Raw genomic sequence first — 21992 nt, 5'->3', positions numbered from 1 at the left:
TTAATAGGTTCGCGATTTGACTTTGATCGTTACGGTTTGGTGCCAAGATCCAGTCCTAGGCAAGCCGATCTACTTATAACAGCCGGAACTTATATCAATCTTATGAATCTCGTAAATCAACTTTAGAGATCACTCCCAAAACATCTGAATCGATTTCAGAGATATCATACCCTTTGAAACATTTTAAAATATGAGAGTTTTCTGGCGAATGAATAATCGTTAGTAAAAAGTAACGAGCAGGAAATAAATTTTGAAAATTCCATGAAAAATGTCAAATCCTTATGCAGATACTTTGACAATAAATAGTAATCAAATGCAAGGTCAGTTATCTGCTTGGCTAGCCAAGCATAAGTTAGCTCATAGACCTTTGGGTTTTGATTACCAAGGCACAGAAACATTACAAATCAAATCTGAAGATTGGGTCTCTGTAGCCGTTGCTTTATATGTTTATGGTTTTAATTATCTCCGTTCTCAATGCGCTTATGATGTAGCACCAGGAGGTTCCTTAGCTAGTGTATATCATCTTACGAGAATAAACGATAATGCAGATGAACCCGAAGAGGTGTGTATAAAAGTATTTGTCCCAAGGGAAGATCCCAGAATCCCGTCTGTTCTATGTATTTGGAAAGGTGCTAATTTCCAAGAACGGGAATCTTATGATATGTTGGGAATATTTTATGAAAGTCATCCATGTCTAAAACGTATATTGATGCCAGAAAGTTGGATTGGGTGGCCTTTGCGCAAAGACTATATTGCACCTGATTTTTATGAAATACAAGATTCTCATTGAGTGCAGTGCAAAAAAAAAAAGAGAAACATACTTTTTTAAAAAGAGTTTATCCACGTAAACATAGATCTATATGTATTGATCTATGTATATCCCATCTAAATAGATTAAAACATTCAAAATAAATAGCAATATTCTATAGAAATCTATTGAATATATATTTTAAAACAATCTATTTATATATAGATTCTAAAACAATAAAATTTATCAATTTCAATTCCATTCTATTACATAATAGAAAAATAGAGTTTTGATATCAATTTTTCTAATCTCGTGCTTTATACGTACCTCTACACTACATTTGCCTAAGTTTATCTCAAAAAAGAAAATAAAGAATGTTATAGAAATGACTTTAATACAAAAGTCATATAATAACGGGAGATTTGAAATGATTATAGAAATCATTTCAAATCTCTCATTATTATAATAATAAGAATTAAAATCAAATTAGATGGATTAAATTATCTTAAATTTCAACTTCTTCTTTTCTGACCAAAGTGGTTCGACCCAAGTCTTCTAAATTTTTCTAACGACGTAGAGGTCGGGTAACCAATTCAAGTACATCTCTTGCATTGGCAAACCCATGAATCTGGGCAAAAGTAAATTCCACTGACCATTTAGTACTAATTCCTCTTGCTTCTAGCGGGTTAGCATGAGCCATTCCCGTGATAGCTAAATCGGGTTGTAATTCACGTATACGTCGTATTTGATTCGAATTATCCAGTTTCTCCACAATTCGTGGTATTGGTACACACATCTTTATACATGTATCTTGTAAAAGTGATAATTCAGCAGTTTGATATCGTTTATCCATATATGGAATGCCAATTTCATGAACAATCATTCCACATCTAATTAAGAATCTTGCTAGAGAAACTTCTAGCAGATTATCTCCCATGAAAAAGACAGATTTACCGTCTACCAAATCAAGATAATCTTTTAAACTTTCCCATATTCGTTCCTCCCTTTCCTCCAAACCTTGGGGTTCAACACCAAATACAGGACAAATCTTTTCAATCCAAGCACGCGTTCCGTCTGGACCAATAGGAAAAGGAGCTGCAATTAATTGACATTTTTCGCGTCTTATCAAAGTTGTTGCTGTCCGACTCAAAAATGGGTGAACACCACAAACATAAACTCCGTCACCCAATGATGGAAGATCGGTATATTTTTGAGCAGGTAACCAACCTGATACCTTGATGGATTGACGTTTTAATTCTAAATTGAGTTGAGAAGCAACGTTGGACGGAAAAGATCCCAAAAGAACTAAGCAAGGGTGATTTGCATATTCAACCAATTCCTCTTTTTTTCTAGAATGAAAAGTCAAAAAATGTTGTATAGTTTCTTTTCATTCACGAACGGAGAATTCCGGTTCTGGACAACGATGTGCCATGGCAGCTAACACAGTATCTTCTCCTTGAGTAAAGGCATAATTGAGTCCATTTGCTCTTGCCACTAGAATTGGGATTCCAATTTCCCATTCTAGTTTGGGTGCCATACCTTCCAAATCCATTTTTATTATCTCTGTAGTACAAGTACCTATCCATATAATCACGCTAGGATCTCTATCTTTTCTTATTCGAATACAGAGTTTTTTTAATCCTTCATAATCATTCAATTGAGCCGAGATATCTCCTTCTTCCAATTCTGCCATTGCATAGCGAGGTTCTGCAAAAATCATTACTCCAAGTGCATTCTGCAAAAAATAACCGCATGTCTTTGTACCCACAACTAGAAAGAAACTATCTTCAATTTTTTGATATAACCAAGATACACAGCTAATTGGACAAAAAGTATGATAATTACCTATCTCACATTCGACAATGAGAGTTTCATCAATTTTCACTGACATAAATTATTATAACTATGTGGATTAAATCGTCGTAAACCCAAGTAAATTTTCCTTATTATTTTGATGTTTCCCCTCATCAATAGGATTGAGATAAAGGTCAGAGAGTAGATTGAATAATTCCCGATCTGGAATCTCCTTTGGCACAATATCTTCCGGTTGGGACAGTATTTGATCCGCTATGTTTAAATAATATTCACATACATAGTTAAGAGATGGTTCGGATCCAACCATTTCAAATAAAGTTTTCCCCTTGACCCTCGAAATTCGAATATCTTCAATAAGAGGTAACACTTCTATTACGGGCATTGGACAGGCCTCTACATATTTATTGATAAGATCTCTTTTAGATGTGCGATTTCCAACCAAACCTGCTAATCAGAGTGGATGTGTACAAGCTTTTTCCCTTATAGAAGCAATAATACGATTAGCTGCAAATAATGCATCAAATCCATTATCTGTAATAATGAGACAGTAATCTGCATAGTTCAACGGAGTAGCAAAACCTCCGCAAACCACGTCACCCAATACATCAAATAATATTATATCATATTCGTAAAATGCATTAAATTCTTTTAACAATTTCACAGTCTCTCCTACCACATATCCCCCGCATCCAGCACCTGCGGGCGGCCCCCCAGCTTCCACACAATCTACCCTTCCATAACCTTTATGAATGACATCTTCGGACCAAATATCCTCATAATGATAATCTTTGGACTGCAAAGTATCTATAATTGTAGGTATCAAAAATCCTGTAAGAGTAAAAGTACTATCATGTTTGGGATCACATCCAATCTGTAACACTTTTTCCCCACGTCTAGCTAGGGCAATTGAAATATTACAACTAGTGGTTGATTTACCGATTCCGCCTTTTCCATAAACTGTTATTTTCATCTTTTGATCTCCTTTTCTTTATTTTTTATCTTCCGAACTTATTATTCGTTTGATCTAATTTTGAGTTTAACTTTGCCTTATTTGATAACAGTAAATAAATTCTAGTATGTTACATTACATTCTTTGTAACATTGTCTGTGTTTTTTTTTTAGCTCCCTCACCCTCATTTTATCCTGAGTAAATGGAGGAAGCCAAGCAAAGAATCCTTCATTTCCACTTCCACAATAAATGCAAATTTTTTCATTAATTTGAAACGGGAACTCCCCGCTAATTAAGACTTATTTCTCTATATTCAAATAATACAATAATTTACTGCATGACAAATGAGAAGAGGATAAGATAGGTTTGGGATTCGATTTGGGCCTGCAAATGAATGCTTTTGTTATCTTATATATGATGTTAAATGTGTCGTGTGTCGTTATTCAATGAATAAATTTGAAATCACCATACCATAAGAAATAGTTGTTTTGGAAAGATCCCAATCTTACCGTCGATTCAGCTTTTTTTTTGAGAAAATAAAAAAATATCTATATTTTATTCTTATATTTTGTTATATGTATGTAATAACATATATACACAAATGGATCGTCAACCACTCATAATTTGATTCATTATAGAAAATCACAATGAATTGAATCCGGTCGACCTTTTTTTTTTACCGGGCGAACGACGGGGATCGAACCCGCGCGTGGTGGATTCACAATCCACTGCCTTGGAACCACTTGGCTACGTCCGCCCCAAACTAATTGGCAGTCTCTGTCTAGGGTCATTCCATTTCAAGAATGGATGGTTATAAGCCCCGAAAACCAACTAATAATGAAACTATTCTATTATTTAGAATAATTAATTTGTTGCACTTGCAATGCAACTCTCACACAAGCTAGTGACATTGACATTTATTTTATTTTTTATTTTAATAGTTTTGGGTATTTAAAAAAAAGATCTGAGCCAATACTCACTACTTAATTAATAATTGGTATTATGTATCCATGGCTAAATGGTAAAAGCACCCAACTCATAATTGGGAAGTCGCGGGTTCAATTCCTGCTGGATGCACAGTAAATAGTTACTGTGCTCTGTTCGCTCGCCTGTGCTCTGTTCGCTCGCAATAACTATAACTTTTAAGAAAAATTAGATGGAAAAAGCAGTACCAAATTGGTACTGCTTTCTTTTTAGGATTGAAATACACTAACAATCCATCTTGAATAATTAGCCGTTTATAGAATTAGCTTCAATAGCAGCTAGATCCAGAGGGAAGTTGTGAGCATTACGTTCGTGCATAACTTCCATACCAAGGTTAGCACGATTAATGATATCGGCCCAAGTGTTAATTACACGACCTTGACTGTCAACAACAGATTGGTTGAAATTGAATCCATTTAAGTTGAAAGCCATAGTGCTGATACCCAAAGCAGTAAACCAGATACCTACTACTGGCCAAGCAGCTAAAAAGAAATGTAGAGAACGAGATTTGTTGAAACTAGCATATTGGAAGATCAATCGGCCGAAATAACCGTGAGAAGCTACAATATTGTAGGTTTCTTCTTCCTGACCAAATTTGTAACCTGCATTAGCAGACTCATTTTCGGTAGTTTCCCTGATCAAACTCGAGGTTACCAAGGAACCATGCATAGCACTAAATAGAGAGCCACCGAACACACCAGCTACACCTAACATGTGAAATGGATGCATAAGAATATTGTGTTCAGCTTGGAATACAATCATGAAATTGAAAGTACCAGAGATTCCTAGAGGCATACCATCAGAGAAGCTTCGTTGACCAATAGGGTAAATCAAGAAAACAGCAGTAGCTGCTGCTACTGGAGCTGAATATGCAACAGCAATCCAAGGACGCATACCTAGACGGAAGCTAAGCTCCCACTCACGACCCATATAGCAAGCTACACCAAGTAGAAAGTGTAGAACGATTAGCTCATAAGGACCACCGTTGTATAGCCATTCATCAACAGAAGCTGCTTCCCAAATGGGATAGAAATGCAGACCGATGGCTGCAGAGGTAGGAATAATAGCACCAGAAATAATATTGTTTCCATAAAGAAGAGAACCGGAAACAGGTTCACGAATGCCATCAATATCTACTGGAGGAGCGACAATGAAAGCGATAATGAATACAGAGGTTGCAGTCAATAGGGTAGGAATCATCAAGACACCAAACCATCCAATGTAAAGACGGTTTTCAGTGCTAGTGATCCAATCGCAAAAATGATTCCATAGGCTTGCGCTTTCGCGTCTTTCTAGAATTGCGGTCATGGTTATAACTTGGTTTATTTAATCATTAGAAGCTCCCAAGCATACACATAAGGCTTGTTATTCAACTGTATAATATGAGTCATATCTATATGTCAACCAACATTTTGACATGGTTATAAATATTCATAAAATTCATAGTATCCTCTTCCTTCCATAAACTATATGCACATATATTGAAATGGTTTTCAATAGTATCCGTAGATATTAATACCGTAGGTATTAATGCGCTCTATTGGCATTCCTTCTTTCTTTATGATTCAAGGTAATAAATATTATTACCTTGGAGTTAAATGTGATTAGACAAAACTCTTTCGATGGGTAAGAAAGACCCTTTCATTTCTTAAGGATGATTCCCGAATAGTGGGATGCTACCTATCTTGCTTGTTAAGAGCAATGGATAACATTGAATTGCATTGGATCTGCAATAAGTAGACAAAATACTTTTAGGTGCTAGATTCTGGTACTCTGGGTTGCCCGGGACTTGAACCCGGAGCTGATCGGATGGAGTGGATTATCTGCTCTTTTTAATAGGAGCAAGAAATCTCTCGCCAAACCGTGCTTGCAATTTTCATTGCACACGGCTTTCTCCATGTAGTGATTTGATCCATCATTTGGTTGGATTTCTGGTTGGAAAAGATCTATAGCATCATAAATTGATCCTGGCAATTGCTCAATAAGCATTTCATTGGTCAAAATCAGTTTTCTATTTGTTTTTTCCGCATCTTTTGCCAGAAATTAGCCAGGGGGTTTATCTAGCTAATTTCTGAATTCCAAATTCGTTCTCTCTGTGAACGAGTTTTTGAAAGGGACGAAGAAATGGATTCTCTTTCTTTTGAAAATGATTTTGTAAAGAGTTATGAACCTAATTGTTCTCGAACTACACGTATAGTACTTTTATGTTTACAGGCCAAAGTTTTAGCACATGAAATTAAAAGTATATACTTTATATGATATAAACCATCTTGATTGATGGATCCACTGTAGTAATGAAAAAGATTTATCCAAATTTGATCGAATCGATCGAGAATATCATCATCTGATAGACTGGTCCAAGACAATTTACTAATTGGCCACCCTGAGATGTCACAAAACTTTTCTTTAGCTAAAGAAAAAAGAATTGATTTAATCGAAGCTGTTGAGTTTAATTCATTGGTAATAAGATCGGTAATGAATAAATCATCTAGCATTTTGGCTCTAACCACGAGAGGTCTCATTTTAACATGCATAAAAAACCCTAAAAAAAAAAAAGAAATCTTGGATAATTCAAGACTGCATATCCTATACGGTTGAAACCAAAGATGAAAATAATATTGCCAAAAATGAAACAGATGATATCTACATTTTTTCACTTGAAGATGCATACCCTTTAGAGCTATAAGGGATCTTTCTCCATATCTCACATAATGGATGAAAGAATCCTTCAACAAACAGATCTTTTTTGTTGAAATTTTTTGAGGAAATATAACAATATCTTTGATCTTTTTCTCAAAATGAGTTCGATCCGGAAAAGAGTCATATAACAATGACTATGAATTAAAAAATCGTTTAATAAGAGGAATTAAAAATGATTCGCATTCATACACATAAGAATTCCAAAGGAACAGGGAGAACGTATTTTCTCCCTGTGTAATCAGAGATTTCTGCAAATTTTCTTTACTAAAACTACATTCATGGAGAATCGATCGTAATAAATGCAAAGAAGGAGCATCTAGGATCCAGCGACGAAAAAGTCAAACCAAAATTTCCGGATGAATTGAATAGGGCACTCATATATCTGATATATAATTGGAATGTGGTAATTTATCCTCCATAAAAGGAAATATGCAATGGATGGATCGGAGACTATTCCATCCATCCATTCCTTTTATGAAATGTTTTGATCGCATTGCGAACAAAACTTCCAAGACAATTGTAAACCCTTTTAGTATCGATTTAAAAGTATTCTTATTGTATTCAATGAATTGATTTGAATTGGAATTCTCGAATAAACTAATTGAATTATTCTGTTTACATATTCAACGTATTGAACGTTTTACAGCCAGGAAACTCAAAAAATTAGAAACTAAAATTTCCGTCGGTTCCTCGGAACCAGATCTATCTAAATGATGATCATGAGCAATTGCGTAAAGATCTTCCCGAAAAAAAAGCGGATATAAAAAGAATTGTTGCCAAGATCGATGTTTGTTTGAATTTCTTTGGAAGTCATCCATTTGTTTAAACCCCCGGACCCAAGAATAACCTGTTGGATTATTCAAGATAATACATGGTGCGATCTAGTTGGAACATAATAGAAAATGTCTATCAGATAGATCTTTTTCTTCGCATAGATCTTCATTCGTCATGAGGAAGAATGAAAATTTCTTATTTTGGCAGTCCGATCGCTCTCCTGACTCATGGAATAGAATTAACATGGTCAGTACACTATTTCTCTTACACATTTGTTTTCGAGTACTTAGGACTCATGGTGAATGTAGAAAACCCTAATTTACTACAGGGAAAAACTTCCTTTATCGGTTACTAAAAGGCTTTTAACTTCCGATTAGTAAAGGGAATTCCTCATTGAAATGAGGAACAGAAGCTCGTTCTTCTGGTTTTACTTATGATTCAAGCCATCCAGCTTTATCCATTGACTCACTTGACTTAATCACTCGCACTCTCGAATTTATTTGATCTTATTTCAAAAGAAATTCATTTGTTCAAATTCAATTGTATACATATGTTAATAATTTGTATACATTATTATTTGTATATGCATTGAATTCCTTGATCTGCCGCTTCTGCTGATCAAAAACAAAAGTCGAGATTCTTAGAACGACATGCTACTTTTTCCATTTTTGTTTTTTTAGGATCAGTCGTAGTCTTACTAATTTTACCGATGGTATAGACGAATTGAATAGTTCATCCGAACATGTAAAAGACCATAGTCGCACTTAAAAGCCGAGTACTCTACCATTGAGTTAGCAACCCTTTATTTGTATAGATACAGCCGAAGTAGAGCAGTTACTTGATTCAATCGATCAGAAATAGAACCTTTACAATAAATCATCAAGGATATTAATAATCGAATCAAACTTTACCATTTCTTAATCAAATCAAGTGATCTTTCCGGATCAGAAAAAATCTGATCCGTTGAACGAATTCACCATAAAAAAAAAGAAATAGCGAATTTATTATATCCAAAAAATATGCTATTGTCAATCCCGAAATGTTGGGATTGATTGTTGGATTGACATTATATTAAGATGAAAAATGATTAGGACTATAAATAAAAGCTCGTTAGAAATGGCAGTAAAGTAAAAAAAAGTACAAATTTATTATTTATTTTATTTAATGAACAAAAAATGATAACAATTGTTTATCATTTTTTGTTTCATTCATTCAGTTCGTTCTCACAATTCTAATCTTCTTCATTTCTTCTCCTTCTCTTGAAGAACTGCTTAACAAAAATCCTTATGTGCTTCCCTATAAAAGATCGCACAGGAATAAAATACATGAAATGAAGATATAATAAAACAAATATAAATGGATAATAATAAGACAACCATGATACAAAACTTATATAATAACCAAATTTTATATGATCTAAACCTAAACGTAGACGCATTATTTAGAATACCCCCTTTTTAATAAAAAAAAAAAAATTGAAAACGCGTTTAAAACGATAAATTTTTGCAGAAAAATACCATGACACAATTTCTATAAATTGAGCTACTAATTTGATAAATTATACAATAGCACTATAAATAAATAAAACTCATTTTATTCTTATTGATTGAACCCAAATTCCTGAAGAGATCTTCGAGACTTAATGTCAAATTCGATAGGTAGCTCATTGATTTCACTTCAATTAACCCTAGATTCTGCCCCTAGCTGAAAAAAAAAAGTTTGATACCAAGCTCCTATATCTTTTTTTTTTTTTTTATAAATGTTGAGCTAAGAGTATCTTCGCGTCAAAATGGCGGATGTCATAATCCACAGAACTAATCATGTCATTTAAATCACACGTTGCTTTTTACCACATCGTTTTAAGACAAATTTTTATCATACAGATAGATCTCTTATCCGATCCTAAAATAGATATGTAATTATTAATAGTCGTTCACTCAATTTCTAGAATACATTTTTTAGAATTAATTGGTTTAGTTAGCTAGGTATTTAATGCTTCTTTAGCTGCGTACATTACTTTGACAGTAATGGTTTCAATCCCCTTTTGTCGTGCAAATTTTTCAGAATTTCTTTCCACCTTTTCTCTGGCAAAACGAGGAATTTTACTTAATTCTAGTCGACTTTCAGGATTCCAAATTAGGCCTATATCCGTAGATATAGATTTGGATATTATTTCTTTAGTATCATGACCACCAAAAATCTCTAGAAGATGGTCCTCCATACCCAGAGCAAATGAGTTATAAATTAAATCAGCTATTTGATTAGTACCTTCGTAACCTAAAAAAGGTCGGTATCCCAAAGGAAAGTTTTGTATATGAACTGGTGCAGAAATAACTCCACACGGAATATCAAGACGTTTACCAATATGACGTTCCATTTGAGTACCAAATATTGTAGATGGTTCCGTGTGAGCGATCATATCTCCTACCTCAGCATGATCATCTATGATCAGTATTTCATCGCAGAAACCTTGAATTTGCTCTTTGAACCATTCCACATCGTGTTTGCAATAAGTACCTGCACAACTGACATGAATCCCCATTTCTCGAACAAGTATCTTAGTGATTGAAGCAGCATGAGTTGTATCACCAAAAACAACTATTTCTTTACCCGTCAAATTCTGACAATCAATAGATCTTGAAAACCAAGCAGCTTGGGAAACAAATCGAGTTTGTCCGTCGATATAAGGTTCATAATCCACTCTTTTATTCGATGAACTAAGAGTCAACGTATTCACATTTTTTTGAATCTGGCGGATCCACTCTGCCATATCTACAGCTCCCATGGGAGCTATAGATATGTAAGGCATCCCATATTCTTTATTTAAATATACCGCTGTCATCAATCCCACTTCATGATAAGGAATTAAATTGAACCAAGCTTTTGGTAATATTTTAAGATCTTCTACAGATCCTCCTTCATGAATTATTTGATTAATTTCAATATCCAGATCTCGTAATAAATGTCTTAATTCACGACAATCGTGTTGATTATGAAAACCCAATGTAAAAATTCCAATTATATTGACAGAAGGCACATTTGTGAGAAATTGATCCCATTTTTCTTGTCTATGACATCTATCTAAATAATATCGAACCACCTGTTCTAAAGTTCTATCCGCTGCTTGAATTTCATTTACTTGATAATGATCAACATCTGCAAAAATGACGTCGGAATCAGAAATTATGGATGCTCTATTCACAAAGTTCTGTAAATCTTCTTGCAAAATACTAGAGGTACATGTAGGTGTCAATATAATAAGATCAGGGTGTTCCTCTTTATCTTTCTGGAGAATATTATCCACAACTCTTTCTTGAGATCCACGTGCTAGTACGTGACGATCTACTATGCTAGCAGTTGCGGTAGTAAAATCTCTTTCACATTCTAACATAGAACGCATGACATTGAAATAATCATCTCCTAGAGGAGCGTGCATAATGGCATGCACATTTTTGAAAGAACTAGCTACTCGTAGGGTTCCAATATGAGTAGGACCAGCATACATCCAATAGGCTAATTTCACTTTATCTCTATCTCAATTTGATCTGTATTCCAATTCTACACCGAAAAAATATCCCTTTCTCTATTTAGAATCTTATCGAAATCATCTTTTCCTTCTATAAGTCTTTTTTTTTTTTTCAATTCAATAATACTGTTCCACCTGGGACGGAAGGATTCGAACCTTCGAAATAACAGGACCAAAACATGCTGCCTTACCGCTTGGCCACGCCCCATTATTGTTTTATAATAATCCATTAAGATAAATTGACGCAATGTTTTGAATCTGAATTGCATTATTATAATTTGATTCGTTATGCAATTATGCATAACCGGAGGGGCATAGATTCTGGAGTTAATCAGATATCTAACTATAGGGGAACCTAAAAAGAAACAAGAATATACATTCATTGGTCATTCCCTATCAGAATAGGTAAAATATTGTATAAATAAATGATCCCTTCCAACTCGAAAACTAAAAGTCTAATCTTGTCGAACAATTCGATTGATTGGCCAAATACTTTTAGATCTTTACATTATTCATCGGAGAATCAAAATGTCAGTTATCCTCAACTTCCATATTTGTCTAGACGATGCCGCTTTTCATTTGAATAATCCCTTTTTTGCCAAATTGCCTGAAGCTTATGCAATTTTTGATCCAATTGTTAATGTAATGCCCATTATCCCTCTGTTCTTTTTTTTATTAGCCTTTGCTTGGCAAGCTGCCGTAAGTTTTCAATAACGATAATCTAAGTTTTTATTCATTTTTGTTTGTATCACTTGATATGGAAAAAACATCTTTTTTTTCTATCATTTTATGATTAGTTAGTTGTTACAATTTAACTATTTCTAATTGGATCATTTTCTTTAACTAAATTGATGTAACACTCTTTTTCCTCGTTCTGATGTTTATTTTGTGATACATCTATTCTCGACAGATCAAAATAACTTGAGTCAATATCAATGGCATCACAGTTGCAGTTTGGGTGATTAGCTAGTGATTAGAATATGTTATTAGAAGATAACATATCTTTCAATATTCTATTTAAAAAATGAGTAAAGATGATAATTTATCTATTCCAAATTTTCTTCTATTTTAGACATAGACTGTACTTGTTTCTATTGTTTTGTTGATTGTGATAATCTTAAACAAGTTTAGGGTAGTTTAATTAGTATTCGAATTCCTATTTATCCTGTTCAATTCCGAGCAAAGAAGAAAAGAGAAACAGAATAGATTCAATTTTGAATCTACTTTTTTTCTTTGCTCAGCCAATGCCAATAGCCAATATATGATACAAAAATTGATGATCTGTTCCGTTTTCTAATAAGAATAATTTCAGAGATTACATAATGCTTACTCTTAAGCTGTTCGTTTACACAGTAGTGATATTTTTTGTTTCTCTCTTTATCTTTGGATTCCTATCAAACGATCCAGGACGAAATCCTGGGCGTAAAGAATAGAAAAAAAGATTAGAAAGTAGATTTTGTCAAAATCCCTTAATAGGTTTTGAGGAGTAATCTCAGACTGAACGGAGAGAGAGGGATTCGAACCCTCGGTACAAAATAGTTTGTACAACGGATTAGCAATCCACCGCTTTAGTCCGCTCAGCCATCTCTCCTAAATGGCAGATCTAAAATGAATATAGCATTTCACTAAATAAAGACCAACATTTGTGAGAATCCAATTTTATTTTTTTATTCCATTTCAAACAATTTTTCGCTTTTTCTAGCCCGGCCAGTATCTGGCCAGGCCATTGTCTTTCCTAGATAAGGAATTAATTGACTAAATTATGAAGAATACAGTGCTCTACCTAATCTGAAAGCTAAAATCATTATTATAAACGTAACAGCAATAAAAAGGGCTATCAAAATTTGACCTTGTGATATCATTTCTTATATTTCCTTTTATGTATTATATTTTTATCTCTTATTATAAGATTAATAGATAAGCACTTGCTATATATAATGTATTATATTTTTATCTCTTATTATAAGATTAATAGATAAGCACTTGCTATATAATATATATATTGTTTTTTATTCCAACTATTTCAGATTATAATCTGGATGAGATGTTCTAGATTGGATTGAAAATGTATAGATCATATTGAAGGGTAAAAAAGAGATTTCAAAGACTAAGAGTGGATCATTCTTATTTTCTATATCTGTCATAAAGAAAAACTAATTCCAAATTACTTGAATTATTCTAAAGAATGTGTTAATAATCATAACAACTAATCTATAAATAGACTAGTTACTAAAGAAAATCATACTATTAGTCATGGAGTATTCCCTACAATATTGATTGAGGGTTTTTCTTTTTTCTTGTAAGAGTAAAAACAAAACAATAAGGTAAGGGATGGAAGAAGTGAAAAGAAACTATCTCTTATTAAGTTTTCAGGAATAGGAAAATATGATGATCGGAACTTGCATTAGATTCTTATTAGAATCTAAAAATTACTTTTTCCTATTGGACAAAAAATCGATCTGTATGATACAATGAAATTGTAGCGGGTATAGTTTAGTGGTAAAAGTGTGATTCGTTCTATCATTATATTCAACAGAGTTGAAGGATCTTTCAACTCTCATTTATATTTTTTTATATAAAAAACTCTATTTACTATATAGGTTCTAAACCTCTCCTATGAATACCCTGGGTCAGGAAAGGAATTGTGCGCATTCTCGTAATTTGAATTTGGAATGAATGATAAAATGACGATATTTTCCATTCAAGATGGCGAAACAGAATGTAGAATTTTTGAAAAGATTAGACCGATCTATCTAATCGGATCAATCAAAGATCCATGGATATCAAAATATTATTTTTCATCGTAACTAAACTAAATGTTCAACTACTAGAATAAAAAAGTTGGAGTCAAATAGCTAGGTAACAGTGACTTTGGTTTACTTTAGTCACCGTGATTTTGTTTGAGCTCGGTGAAATTTGATTTCCTCTAGGATTGCAATCAGTAGAAATAGAAAACGAAGTAATTAGAAAGATTTTTGAGCCCAATATTAAGAATTTTTCAATCTTATCTTTCTATAGGGATCATCTATCAAGTGAATAGGTATTTTCTATTTAAGGTTCTTCACCTGAAGTTAAGAGGAAAGAACTACAAATACAACTAACATAGATGTTATGGAGCAGAGCATAAATAATTTATGTATTATGTGAAAAAGCATTTTTTTTTTTTATCAGACCTCCCTTTCTATCTCTCTCTCATGGAGGAGCTGAATGAAATGAAATTTTCATGTTCGGTTCTGAATTAGAGGCGTTAATCAACGTCGACTATAACCCCTAGCCTTCCAAGCTAACGATGCGGATTCGATTCCCGCTACCTGCTCATTCATATTTCTTATTCTTATTTCATTTTTCATGCCCATGTTACCTACCTATTCTTTCTCTTTCATTCCCGAATCTCGTTGTGAATAGAGAAAAAATCATACTTTTTTATTCCCAATCGATAAAGTAAAGGAATAATGAAAATAAAGCATCCATCGTCTAATGGATAGGACAGAGGTCTTCTAAACCTTAGGTATAGGTTCAAATCCTATTGGACATAATAATTCATCGTTATGCTTTGTTAAATGTTTCAAAATGATTATTTAGCTCTTTTATACTATTTCGAGCATAATAAAAAGTTGGAGATTTTCTTGAATAGCTTCTTTTAAGAGATCTTCTGCTTGTTGCGTGAATGTCCCAGTAGAACGTATAATTTCTCCAAATTGGGGTTTCTTTTTTACTAAATACTCGCGCAGCTTAAGAATAAATTTTTTAACTTGTACGATCTCTAATTTATCTAGATATCCATTCGTTCCGGTATAAATCATAGCTATTTGTTCTTCCACTATCAAAGGATCTGATTGAGATTGCTTGAGCAACTCGTGTAATCGTTGGCCTCTTGCCAATTGATCTTGCGTAGCTTTATCAAGATCAGAAGCGAATTGTGCAAAAGATTCTAACTCTGCAAGTTGAGCTAATTCTAATTTTAATTTCCCAGCTACTTGTTTCATAGCTTTCATCTGAGCTGCGGATCCTACTCTAGATACGGAAAGACCCACATTAATGGCAGGTTGAATTCCTGCATTGAAGAGATCAGCTGACAAGAAGATTTGTCCGTCGGTAATGGAAATGACATTAGTGGGGATATAAGCTGAGACATCTCCAGCTTGAGTCTCAACTATTGGTAAAGCAGTCAAGCTACCTCCACCTAACTGCGAATTTAATTTAGCTGCTCTTTCTAATAAGCGAGAATGTAAATAGAAAACATCTCCTGGATAAGCTTCCCGGCCAGGTGGTCTTCTTAATAGAAGAGACATTTGTCGATAAGCTTGTGCTTGTTTGGAAAGATCATCATAAATGATTAATGTATGTTGTTCTTTATACATAAAGTATTCGGCTAAAGCTGCTCCTGTATAAGGAGCAAGATATTGTAATGTAGCAGGAGAATCTGCAGTTTTCGCTACCACAATGGTATACTCCATTGCGCCACGTTCTTGGAACGTATTAACTACCTGAGCTACCGAAGAAGCTTTTTGACCAATAACGACATAAACACATATTACATTCTGATTTTTTTTATTTATAATCGTATCTGTAGCTACTGCCATCTTACCGGTCTGTCTGTCCCCAATAATCAATTCTCGCTGACCGCGCCCTATAGGGATCATAGAATCAATAGAAATAAGACCTGTTTGAAGAGGTTCATATATAGAATGTCGTTAAATAATACCTGGAGCGGGAGATTCGATCAATCGAGATTGGAAAGATGAGATCTTCCCCTTACCATCAATAGGTCGAGCTAGCGCATTTACAACTCGACCTAAATAAGCATCACTTACTGGTATCTGAGCAATTTTTCCCGTTGCTCTCACGGAACTACCCTCTTGTATCATCAAACCATCACCCATTAATACAGCTCCAACATTATCTGATTCTAGATTTAGGGAAATACCTACTGTACCATCTACAAATTCTACTAATTCCCCTGACATTACTTTATCAAGACCATGAATACGAGCAATGCCATCTCCTACTTGAAGTACAGTGCCAATATTAACAACCTTGACTTCGTTATTATATTGTTCAATCTGTTTACGTATCATACTACTGATTTCATCGGGTCGAATAGTTACCATTAACACTAGTTAATTCTCTTTTGAAAAATAAGACCTAGTATATATATATATATAACGTTAATCAGTTATGTTTTTCATGCCTAGCAGCAAGTCGATATTATGCTCGATCGTACGTAAATGTAACTCACTATTCAGACGATTATTCAGAGTTCCTAGAGCTCTTTGGACAGCTTGGCGAGAAATTTGTTGTCGAACCTGTTCCATTACTCTTTGTTGTTCCAATTGAACGGTTTCATTCTTTAAATTTTCTAATTGTTTCAAATTAACAGAAGCAACATTGATAAGATCCTCTTTTTCTTGTTCTATTTGAGAGTATCCATTTTCCCGAATTTCACGCACTCGCATTTCTACTTCCCGTAAGTGAGCCTGGGCTTGCTCAAGCTGATTAGCAGCTCCTTTACATAATTCTTTAGAACTCTAAATAGTACTCACTATTTTCTGTTTACGGTTATCTAATAAATTACTTAATGAAAGTAGATTATCTATTCATAAGTTGAACGAATAATCTCTTCCCAAACCGAACACGAATCTTTCGATTCATTCGGCTTTCCCGCTCGGCTTTTTTTACCAAGCCTACCCTTTTCGTTCATATTATGTAAATTAAAAAAAAAATCAATCTATCAAAGACCGAAATCTACGAAGGGCTCTTTTGCCAAAAGGGGTTTTTTGTTATCAACTGAGTTGTTGTTTTTTCTTTTCGTATTTTTTTTCTTGAATAAATTCGCTTTTGTGTAGGTCGTCGGTTCCGCATTTAAACCCCAAAAATTGTATTGGATGGGAGATTAGGACTATTTTTCAGTAGATAGATTGAATAATTCCATTGATATGAATGTTATATATCGATTTAACCTCCAACTATGCCTTTGAACCCATCTCATATTAGCACAGCGGTTCAAAGAGTACCAGTTTTGCTTGGACTTCAAGCAGTTTAGCTTTAACCATTCTAAAGATTTTCTCATATTGGTTGGGATTGGTCAAAAATTTCCCAATCAATTACGAAATGCTATAGTTCTTCCATATTGATTTTTTGCCCTTTTAGAAGTAATTTGTTGAGATCATGCACTTTTCTATCTACAAAATGCAGTTGGTTGGATCCAGCTAGATTATTCAAATATACAACTCGCACACACTCCCTTTCCGAAATAGGTCAGTACACCAAGCACCACATTGAGATTTAGTATATTTGTTTCTAAAATATTGGTATTTAACCTGAAACCCTTAGCGGAGGATAAAAAAATTAGGGAAATGAAAGAATCAGTTACATTTTTCATACGCTCTCCCCTCATAGATAAGGATACTTTTACAAAGTTTTTTCTCCGACTCGATTCATTCTGGATAAACAGATTTCGAGTACTTAGTAAGTCCCAGGTCCTGCATAACGATAAATAAGGCTATAATAAAAAAAACTTTGCTCAATCTATCTACTTCTTCGAGTGTCACAAGTCTTTCTGACCAAAACAAGTGACGTATAAGTCCATTATTTTGGATCAGCCCCTCCCCTATTGGCTGAACAAGAAAATTGATAAAGGGGGGTCCTTAAAATCCCGAAGGATACGGATTTTAGTCTCCGAGATTAAACAAATGGATTAGCAAATAAAAGTGCTAGAGCTACAACTAATCCATAAATAGTTAAAGCTTCCATAAAAGCTAAACTTAGCAGTAAGGTACCTCGTATTTTACCCTCCGCCTCCGGTTGTCTCGCAATACCTTCAACAGCTTGTCCCGCAGCAGTGCCTTGACCAATGCCAGGTCCAATAGAAGCAAGGCCTACGGATAATCCAGCAGCAATAACGGAAGCAACATAAATCAAAGGATTCATGGTAATCTCCTCTTAGATTAAATAATGGTGGATAATATGATAGTTTTCTCTATTGATTTGATTGTTCACGTTCAACTAGAGAACAATTTCTTTTCTTTGAAAACAACTCAATTTTGATTCGACGAAATGGTATTAAAAAATTATTTGATAATACAAAATAGGTAAATCCTCTACCCTTATATTATATCCTTTTTTAGATTAAATATTATATCTCTAAAGAATTAGAGATAGAATATATAGACAAACTATGTACATAAAACGTATCCCTTCGAGTCATTGCTCGAAACCGGGATACACACATAGTTTACTAAACTAATTCCCATTAGTAAACCTATTAATATTATTAATGTAGATATGAATCTACAAATATGATCTATTCTATCTATCGATTTTATCGACGGGTGAGGTGATCCTTAATCTTTCTACTAAGATCTTAGAGATTCAGTATTTTCATTTATGACTATAATTAAGGGGGAATCAAAATGGAAAGAACATTTAACGTTTTATAAATATAAATGAGAAAATTATTATGAATCTGAATTAAAAGACTAAGTCCAATTAATTCAATTAATGATGACCCTCCATGGATTCTCCTATATAAGCTGCGGCTAGAGTTGCAAAGACTAGAGCTTGAATGTCACTTGTAAATAATCCTAGGAACATTACAGGTATAGGTACCACTAAAGGTACTAAGGAAACAAGAACGGCAACTACCAATTCGTCAGCTAATATATTTCCAAAAAGCCGAAAACTAAGTGATAGAGGTTTCGTAAAATCTTCTAATATGTTAATCGGTAAAAGTATTGGGGTTGGTTGAATATATTTACCAAAATAGCCTAAACCCCTCTTTGTAAGACCTGCATAAAAATAAGCTACTGATGTGAGCAAAGCTAGAGCTACTGTAGTATTAATATCATTTGTAGGCGCGGCTAATTCCCCATGAGGTAATTGAAAAATTCCGCAGGGGAAAAGAGCACCTGCCCAATTAGAAACAAAGATAAATAAAAACATGGTTCCTATAAAAGAAACCCAAGGACCATATTCTTCTTCGCCAATCTGAGTTCTAGCCAAGTCCCGAACAAATTTGAGAACATATTCCACAAAATTTTGAGCTCCGTTTGGAACAATTTGTGGGTCTTGAACAGCTAGAGTAGCTGAACTTAATAATACAGCAATTACAATCCAGGAAGTTATAAGTACCTGTGCATGAACTTGGAACCCCCCTATTTGCCAATAAAAATGCTGACCTACTTCCACACCGGATATCTCATAGAAAAAATTCAGCGTGTTAATAGGAAATTGTACAATATTCATATTACCCTTTCTATATAAAGATGAATTTCAAAAAAAAAATTATTTTGGTTCAATGACCGATTCCTTAATTATTTCACTATCATCAGTTAGGTTACGAAATAAAATAATGAAATGATTATTTCACTGATTAAGAAGATTTCTGTATTTCTAGACAAATATATCTGTATTTCTAGACAAATATATCTTAATCTATTCTATAAGATTTGGGAATTGTAGCCAACTTAGTTTTAGCTTCTCTTTTTTTTGTTTATTCACTTTTTATAGAATTACAATGCTTTACCTGTGTGAATTGCTAAAATTAATTTATTTAGGATCAGTCGGATTGGTCCTCTACCATCATCATTGGCTGGGATTGGGATATCCACGAGATCTGGGTCACAATCTGTATCAACTAAGCAAATTGTGGGAATACCCAAAGTTCTACATTCCCGAATAGCAGTATATTCTCCTTTTTGATCGAGAATTATTACAATATCGGGTAATTTTTTCATGTATCTAATACCTCCCAGATCTTCCTGTAATTTGTTCAATTCTCTCCTGAGTATTGCTGCTTCTTTCTTCGTAAATTGATCAAATCCTCCCGTATTTTTTTTTTTCATTAAATTTTTGAATTTTTCAAGTCTTGCTTCTGTAGTAAACCAATTAGTTAACATACCCGTGAGCCATTTTTTATTTACATAATGACATCGAGCTGCTAAAGCAGCTAATTTAGCTGAATCAGCTATTTGATGTTTTGTACCAACTATCATAAATTGTTTTCCTCTTTTTGCTCCATCAAACACAAAATCACAGGCTTCTGATAAAAAACGAGCGGTATAAGTCAAATTTATAATATGACTATTTTGACGTTCTTTAAAAATGTAAGGTGCCATCTTAGGATTACATTTTTTTGTCTCATGACCAAAATGAACTCCTACTCTTACCATTTCTTTCAAATTGATGTTCCAATTTTTTTTCATCATTTTCTTTTTTTGCTTTTTAATATGAACTGGAATACCTACATTCCAATGGAATGGGTTAAATTGCTTGCCGTAGCCTACTTGGTACAAATATTCATTTGATTTTTTTTTTTTTTTTTATACAATAAAGCAAATTGTTAGATTTCTTTCTTTATAAATTTCTTTTTTACTACTCCTACTCGTTTTGATTTTTTCTTTATTTTGACTAATTTTTTTAGAACTTTTTTTTTTTGCAATAAAAATTTAAAGAAAAAATCTTTCACTTTTATTGGAAATATATTTTTCTTACTCATTCTCGGATCTATTTTAGTCCGTTTTTTCAAACGGTTGAATCCAGTACCAACAGGTATCATTCTCCCGAGAATAACATTTTCCTTCAAGCCCTTCAACCAATCAATGCGACCTTGAAGAGCAGATTTCGCTAAGACCCGAGCAGTTTCCTGAAAACTCGCTTCCGATAGAAAACTTTGAGTATTCAGAGATGCGTTTGTCATTCCCAATAAAATGGTTCGATAGTTTATTCTTTTTTCGAGAGCACGATCCATTCTTTGTGCTTGTGATAATCTAATGAGTTCTCCGGGTAAAAAAAGACTATTTAGTCCATTTTCCAAATTTTTATTTTCGGACTTTTCGACATCTACAACTAAAACTTTCGATGTAATTTGGCGCACAATAATTTCTATATGCTTATCAAAAATTTGTACCCCCTAGGATCGATAAATCTTTTGAATTTCATTGACCAACTGATTCTGACTATCCTCCATAGTTATTCTAACACTGGTGAATGACCCCCAAAAGTTTCCAAAAAATCTTGCCAGGTGTCTGTTCAATTCTTTAAATTTTTTTTTTCGATTTTTCGATATTAAAGTATTCGAGCAGGCTTCTGATAATTGTTCAACTTTAGGAAGACCTTGAATTATATCATCAGATTTTAATCTGTCGTATGACATGGTGATTAATGTATCTCCTTCGTAAAGAATTTTCCCATAATAACTATTATGAGTTGCTCCTCGAGTACCCAAATAGGGTTTAGCTAATCTAATGATAAAAGATCCCTCACGAACAACTACAATTTGACCAGATTCTTGGAGTTGTTTATCTTTGAATATCCATATACTTTTGCAAAAAAATTGTCCAAGGCTGACTACTGGAAATGTTTTTTCAAAAAAATTGGATAGGGAAAAGTACAAATGAAAATTAAAAAGAATATTTCTGCATGAATCAAATTTATAAATTTCCCTCTTTTCGTCCATAAAATAACATTTAGCTACTTGAAAAGTATTCGAGTCATTG

The 21992-nt window shown here is 33.7% G+C and overlaps 2 non-coding genes and 1 pseudogene across 3 annotated transcripts in view; 1 reads left to right on the top strand and 2 right to left on the bottom strand.

Annotated features, from left to right (window-relative positions):
• The first annotated feature begins 3565 nt into the window (after window positions 1-3565).
• Window positions 3566-21992, top strand: part of LOC149541771 (light-independent protochlorophyllide reductase iron-sulfur ATP-binding protein pseudogene) — a 142545-nt pseudogene continuing 124118 nt past the window's right edge. The window contains exon 1 of the transcript XR_016355369.1: window positions 3566-3710. The product of XR_016355369.1 is annotated as a light-independent protochlorophyllide reductase iron-sulfur ATP-binding protein pseudogene (transcript). The remainder of the gene's footprint in view (window positions 3711-21992) is intronic.
• Window positions 4195-4269, bottom strand: TRNAH-GUG (transfer RNA histidin (anticodon GUG)). Its single transcript has one exon. It is a non-coding gene; the product is annotated as a tRNA-His (tRNA).
• On the bottom strand, window positions 12999-13087 carry TRNAS-GCU (transfer RNA serine (anticodon GCU)). Its single transcript has one exon. It is a non-coding gene; the product is annotated as a tRNA-Ser (tRNA).

This window comes from Cupressus sempervirens, chromosome 8, assembly GCF_028749045.1.
Source record: "Cupressus sempervirens isolate cs-2001-9-10 chromosome 8, ASM2874904v1, whole genome shotgun sequence".
Classification (NCBI taxonomy): domain Eukaryota; kingdom Viridiplantae; phylum Streptophyta; class Pinopsida; order Cupressales; family Cupressaceae; genus Cupressus; species Cupressus sempervirens.
Note: the sequence above shows the minus strand (reverse complement) of the source record. Positions and strands in the feature narration are given on the sequence as shown.